Source organism: Stylophora pistillata, chromosome 6 (genome assembly GCF_964205215.1).
Source record: "Stylophora pistillata chromosome 6, jaStyPist1.2, whole genome shotgun sequence".
NCBI lineage: Eukaryota > Metazoa > Cnidaria > Anthozoa > Scleractinia > Pocilloporidae > Stylophora > Stylophora pistillata.
In genome coordinates, this window is record NC_142524.1 from 10,709,476 (window position 1) to 10,717,025 (window position 7,550).

General features: G+C 37.5%; 1 long non-coding RNA gene across 1 annotated transcript; it reads right to left on the reverse strand.

Moving 5' to 3' along the window:
• Positions 1-327: 327 nt before the first annotated feature.
• LOC148728212 (uncharacterized) lies at positions 328-7,327 on the reverse strand. The gene is made up of 2 exons (XR_015989073.1): positions 6,993-7,327; positions 328-2,293 (listed from the first exon to the last, which is right to left on the reverse strand). It is a non-coding gene; the product is annotated as an uncharacterized LOC148728212 (long non-coding RNA).
• Positions 7,328-7,550: the final 223 nt, after the last annotated feature.

Below are 7,550 nucleotides of genomic sequence, written 5' to 3' on the forward strand. Positions count from 1 at the left end.
GTTATTTTTAGTCCCGTATTAGTTTTACAACTTTATAAATATTACAGGATAGCCTTACTACAGACAATCATTACTATCAAAGTTGAACTCTCTCCGCCATCGCTGTTTATATTTTCTTGAGACCCACAAAGAATGCGCAACCAGTCGTATTTAAAATCAAACAAAATGGACATTAATCTTTCGGCGTCGAAACTTAAAATTTTCATCGGGTATTCTACTGAAAAGGCTGATTGCACTTCTGAAATAAAAAGCAATGCCTGTGTGAGGAAACAACAGGATATCCACCCTCGGATTCAATAACTGAATGTCTACTCTGCGAGTTTTGAATTGTTTTTTTTTTTTTTCATGCATGAGTACCCTACACTAATTCACAAATTTGTCTTCACTTTCTTGGTATTTTTGTCAAATTCAACATTGATTTCGCGCCTAACAGGATTTATTTAACAAGATGCAGTTAGAACTTCAAAATCCTCTAGCATCAATTCAACAGCAATGCGCCGAAACTATTTAAAACAATGGAAATATCGAGCCACTGTCTTCCTGTCGAGAAAGATGCTAATTCAGTTGGGCGAATATGTCGTAGTGTCTGCCATTATATGTCGCGCCATGCGTAGCAAAATTGGTTTTGGAACCCCTAGACCTAGAGATGTGCTGAAAATTACATAGCAAACCTCTATGTAATCCGTACATTAATGAAGTTATTTCACTGATAACTTTTCACGACCAGATTGGATGATTAGGCGCGATAATTCTCATTTCTACGAAATTATTAGACTGAAACTTATTTATTGTACGAGTAGACCTTATAGTTACTTTTGAAAAGCAATAAACCGTAGTTTCCGTACCGATATAAGGTGCAGTCTATTTCTCGCTAAAACAAGAGCTCTTTTTTACTTCAGCGCAAAGGTTTTCTTGAGATACCCTGGACTGAATCCAATGTCAAATCAGTGCCATGAAACAGTTAGTAGTAATCATATTTAAGAGGCGGTCTCTGTAAAAGCGGTCCGATGCATTTTGCTTCAATCAATCGATTTCTTTCAAACTTTCCCATGAATCTGTCTTAGTCTAAAGGTAATCGAGACCACCCTGGTTTCTCGAAACATCATAAAATAATTTTTTTCCGAGCGAAAATCACTTCAGCGCTCAAAGGCCCGATGTGAACAGCGTCGATCATCCGAAGTAGCTCAATTTCAGGAATTACTCGTCGTTCCACAAACCTCTAGTTTGAGGGATTTTGTCTTGCTTCCCATATCTAGATCGATCAGTTGAGAGAACAAATCACATATGTATTTAATTTTTAACGGTTTTTTTTACACTGAAAACTATTTTCAGTTTGACTCCTACTTTGCCTTTGCCGTCATGGCCGTAAATATTCAACTTTTCATCTCAGCTTAGCGTAAAATTCCAACTTCTTACACATGAGATATTTACTCAGACTAACTAAAATAGGGTCGAAGAGTATGGAAATATAAGAATTTGTTGTGGCTCCGGCGAACTTCTTGTACAGCTGGTCAACATAACTTGTACATTTTTCGCAAATTCCACTCAACATTGCATAAAAAGCGGACTCAAACTATTTACGAAACTTATGTCCGACGATCCATTGTTGACGCCTGAATTGAGCATTTTGAAGCCTTTTCATACTTGATGATACCATAAAGCAGCATTTAGGAGAGAAAAATTTCCACACCCATCTAGAATAATGCTGCCGCCGAAAACTGACTCTTCGCTCTGAGCGACCAATTATTTTATTTATCACTCAGTAATGAGTAATAGCAAAGTTTGAAATGCGTCGGATCACTTTTACAGAGACTACCTCTTAGATAGCGGGCTGAGCTTAAGGAAACCTGAAAAGTGAATCGGAAGAACTGACTAGGATTTGCGCTCTTGAATGTCAAACCTGAATATGGTGGAAGTAGTAACAGACACAAACATTGTGTGGTTTGAAACTAAGAATGACTCAATCAACAGAAACAACATTCATTCCCAGGCCGTTTCTTTGGGCTCAGAACATGAACTATGAAATAGTAGTAGGCCTCATTATCATCTTAAGATAAAAAATGTAATCAACCAACTAAATCTGAGGGGCTAACGCTCGAAACGTCAGCTTTTTTATTCGTTACGGTGGCCAATTTACAATTTTTACTTAATTAATATAACCAAATTACGTAGGCAACAACTTTCTAGAACATTTGAGAGCCACAGGTATACCTTACATTCACTGTGCCGTATCGCACTTTGCAGAGCCACATCACCAGTTGATGGTTACATAGTTTACTGAAATCTTTAGCATCTGTATCAAGAAAATATATAATGCGTGGTATCTTTAGATGACTAAAAGTTTTTTGAGGACGTTACATGTGGCAGCACAAATATTGAATAATAACACACACACACACAAAAAAAACTGTAATAGTGCGCGCTGGGTCACGTGTCTACAGAGAATGCATGCATTAGAGTTCATCGAAAAATTGCACAAATATTAAGACGCACCAACGCGACCAGCAGCTAGAAGTTAAGAGGCTATTTTTTTTGTCGCCTGCTTCAGACCTTCAGTCTGTAGCGTTTTCTTAAAGTGCTCAAAAGGACTGGTACTTAGTCTACTGGATAGTAATAAATCGTCCATGAAAATTCAATGTCAAACATATGAATACCTTTAATGTTCTCCTGCTTGGAAAGAAAATGGCAAGAAATTAGTTCGCAGCAGAATATCTGGTCATCTTGAACTGGCAAAAAGTATGTTCCGTCAAAACAAAAGGGAACGAACATTTAACATATAAAAATTCCAGCAAAACTTTCATGATTGGCCGTATAAAGTTTGGTTATCTATGGGGCATAATTCAGTGTCTTTTTTCGTCTGATTTTTGCCATTGACAACTGTCTTAAATCTTGCCTCATAACATTGCATAATTTCCTCAAACTTCTTAACCTTTAGTAACTCCATTTTTAAAAATTTTATTCTTCTTAATTTCAGCTGTCATAATGCGAACCATTCAAACCTGAGCCCTCCAAGAGTGAAACTAATGAAACGAAGGTAAATACTCATCCCAGACTAAGTTAGTTTATTGGGTTGTAGAAGTAAAAAAAAAAAAAAAGCAACAAGAAGCCGAAATAGAGAACTGCACTTTAGGTTATGGAAAAGCTTCATCGTATTTAGTCTTTAGACATGCTCGGAGGCTATTCTCGCCCTCTCCACCCTTACCATAACCCCAGATTTGTTTACCAGGCATTGATAAACTTAGAAAACTCCGGTCCATTTTGCACAATTTCTACATAAAACACTCACCTATTTTAAATTTGATCAAAAGAGACACTTAAGTTAATTTAAGTTCCGTAGTTTACATAATGCAAAAGTGCAGTCATCTTGAAATTCATCAAGTCATCGAAACTGGAAAACCAGTTTATCAATTCAATTACAATTTAACTGTTAAAAAGCTGTTTCTATTGGTCTTGTGAAATGAAAGAGCTGGAATATCTCTCTTTGCATCGGCTGTAATTTTTCGCTTGAGCGCCTTTTCGCAAAAAATTTGCAATCAGTTGTATCAAAACTTAAAATAGCGATAAATTATTCGGCGTCAAAATCATCAGGCATCCTGCTGAAAAAGCTAACTTGACTTCTCAATACTTCATGCCTTTGTGAATAACAGGGAGTTCCACTTTGGTTCTGTCAACTTATGTATACACTACACGAACTATATTGCACTCAATTTCACAATGTTGGCTTGTCAACCTATACATACTCTACACGAACTATATTGCACCTAATTTCACAAATTTCTTCAGACAGTTTGTCCATTTCATCACTATTTTCGCGCCTAAAACGAATTGTATAACGGCATCTAGTTAACACTACTTCAAAATCCTCTAGCTGCAATAAAACATCAATAACATGAAAATTTTTGAAACAGTTTTAATATGGAGCTTAATATACAATCGGATGGATATGATGCGATAACTAACGCTGCTGTATGGCGCGTCATTTATAAATGGGAAAATTATTATTCAACGCCAGTCAAACCTAAATAATGACAAATGTAAAAGATGTGCTGTGAACATTGTACAGCACTCTTTTATTGTAACCCACATGTTAAGATACTCATTTCATCTATTGCTCAGTATTATAAAAAATCCTTTTGTTGTCACTGTTGCGTTTTGCTCGACATACCTTAGACAACTGCGTGTGAAATCAGTCGTATTAGACTACCAATGCAAATAGCGTCGACATTAATTAGTATACGTTCAAATTGAGTCAGTTACCATTAATCATTAATCATTCGGTCTTAGGAACGTCATCGCAACAAAAGTTCATCTTGTTGACGCCACAGAGTTTTTTTTGACATGCCTTGCAATTGGAAAATTGCATGTCAAATGAGTTTTATGAAACAACGAAATAGCATCGACATTATTTACTCGACGTTAGCTAAGACTAAACCTTAATCGAAGATTGTGTGGTGGAAGGTGTGGCGAAATGGCTTCATGTCGTTCGTGCAGACGGTGTATGCCAAGTCAACAATTCGATGAGTTATTTGTTGGCCACGACTCCGACAAAAAATCACTGTACCGTGTCGCATAAGATAAGAGCGAATCGAAGCACCGACTTTAATCATCTTACTATGCGTACCTATACGGCGGTGTACACTCGTTAGACAGGTTCACTGTTCATTCTCACCAACAGAAAAATTGAAATTCTCTCAGCCGTCACTGACATTTTGCATTTGATCATGAGCGTCTACTGACAAGTAATGTGCAACCAGTCGTATAAAAAAATTCTACAAATCAAAATAGTAATTAATCATTCTACGTCTAAAATTTATTAAAATCATCAGGCGTTCTACTGAAAAGCTGATTTTACTTCTGAAGACTCGAAAGCACTTCCTGTCTGTGGAAAAGACAAGGATTTCCACTCTTGGATGCAATATATGAAATTGATGTCGTTAACTGATGTAACTCTGCAAGGTTTGGTTCAGCTTAGGCACATACTCTCCCCCTCGTTTCACGAATTTGTGTCAGTTTATTTCCATTTTGTCTAATTCTTGACTATTATCGCGCTTAACACGATTTTTGATCGCGCTTAACAAGAATTTTGATCGCGCTTAACACGATTTTTGATCGCGCTTAACACGATTTTTGATCGCGCTTAACACGATTTTTGATCGCTCTTAACACGATTTTTGATTTTTGACAGATATTCCGACATTGGTCCTCGTGGTCAAATTAACATTTTTCTTAGAGTACGAAAAGACGAAAAGTCCCTCCTTTTCGGCGAAGTTCGTTGCGAGTACTCCGTACTCCATCATGAGACTGATATACACCCATAGCCCGAACACGGGTATGTCTACGGTTTAAGTGTTCACAAATTTTTGTCTGTTCAGTTCCATTTTGTCCAGTTTATCACTATTTTCGCGGGTAACACGACTTATGTGACGGCAGTTAGTTAAAAAAAAAAATTTCAGGATTGTAATTGTTTAAGTTAAATGGGTCGAAAAGTAACCTTGCCACACATGGCACGACGTATTTCACATGCATGTCCAAGGTGTGCCAAGCAAAACTCTGCGGCGACGACAAAACGAACTTAGTTATTACTGAGCAGTAGACTGTAATTTCCAGCGGTTTAGAAACTGCAGTTTATCGCTGTTTCCCCTCGATTAACTATGTTCCAAATCTTTTTGTTGCACTGGTATTGTAATTAAACTAGCGATAGGTTTTTGGGCAAATTTCAGTCTCGGAATGTCTTGGAAATGAAAGTGATTGCGCATAGTCATCCAATCTGTTAGAGGAAAATTACCGATGAAATGAGTAAATAATGAATATGTGAATTACAATAAAAGAGTGTTATAAAACATTCGCAGCACTTTTTTGACATTTATCGTTCGTAAGGTTTAATGGGTTGAAAAGTAATTTTGCTACTCTTGGCACGCCATATGGGAACGAGTCACCTGAACCTGAATCAGGTGTGGAATTGAAATTGCATCATGTGCTTTTTGATGAGAATCTTTAGGACTTAGCCTTGCACTCTGGAGGTGTAAAACCTGAATTTGGTGGAACGATGTAATTTTTAAAACTGAAAGTGATGCAATAAGCAGAATCAACATTCCGTGGCCATTTTCGATTCGAGAAAAGTGGCTCAACTTTGATAACAATAGGCTTTGTTAAACAAGCGAAAAATGACCCTATATGGCCATTTTTGAACAATGGCGCAACAGCTTCAGAACAAACGAGGGATTTGTCGAAGTTTCCGATTAGCATACGAGCGGGAAATATAAACTCTCGGAAAGACTAGACTTTAGTTTAGAGCTATGACGACTTTAGTTCAGAACTATGACAGTTTCTGGAGAAAGATATATACGGAGAGAGGTGGTCTGAATGAGACACACAACGTATTTTGAATTCTTCACGTGTGCATAGACCACTGAGAGTTGACTCGACGAGACAAATTTACGCTACCTACTTCCCCGAAGCGGCTAAATGAGCGTTTAATTTTCTCTTGGGGTACTCCGGTGACAATTTACCTGTCGTGTGCAAATATGCGCTACCTACTCTTCCAAAATAGCTAAATTGTGATGCCAAAATTTTTTTTTTCCGATTAGTCACGAACTTTTTCGCGTCGCTTCGGCCAAAGTCCCTCAGCGCTACAAAGAACAAAAGGACTATTGTTTACTACTTAATGTGTGAAGTTGAGCCGAAGCAATAGACCATTTCCTGTTTTGAATTGATTCCTTTGCCATTTCAACGCAATTTTTGAGCTTACTGTGAACTATGAAAAATTATTGTCTCCATACTACCTTGAGAGCAAAAAAACAGACGGAAGCTCTACAACAGTCGACTAGATTCAAACGACAGTTATTTTTTAGTAACATATCGATCGAAACTGTTTGAAATAATGGAGTGTCGCATCTGACCATTTCTCAGTCTTTGAAATCGCATTTTGGTGGTAACTTTGTTACGTTGTCCGTTAATTAAACGATAAACCTAAATCTTGAGATTAGAATTACCTTAATCGAAGATTGTAGGTTGGAAGCTGTGGCTGATTGGCCTCTTGGTGTTGATAAACTATGCGACGACGCCTCACAGACGAAGCTTGTAAAGTCAACAACTCAATGGAATATTTGCGAGCCTCAGCTTTACCAAAAATCACTGTACCGTGTCGCATTTGCATGGTCACGGATCACCAGTGGATAGTCAGATAAGGTGAACTAAAAGCTCTGCGTAGCAAACTTATCAAGAAAGGTATTTTACGACCTAAAGTTACCTATGGATATGAATTATGGCAGCACAAGCATTGATATATCTCTTGTGAATGGAAGTGTTAGCTTTTCTTTTAATTTGATACTGATGAGGGTCTTTCGATCTTAGAAATAAAAAAGCTCAGTTAGCAAGTCTGATCTCTCTTGGGGTGAAGCAAAGTCACTTAAAAACCTGAAGTGAGTTCGCGCTAAGTTTACGTCGCCACAGAAAATGCATATTCACACTAGAGTTATGGACGTAATGTGTAGCTTTGAGATTATGGGCACATGTACTTCTAACGAATAGGTGATCTGTTCTTAACTTGG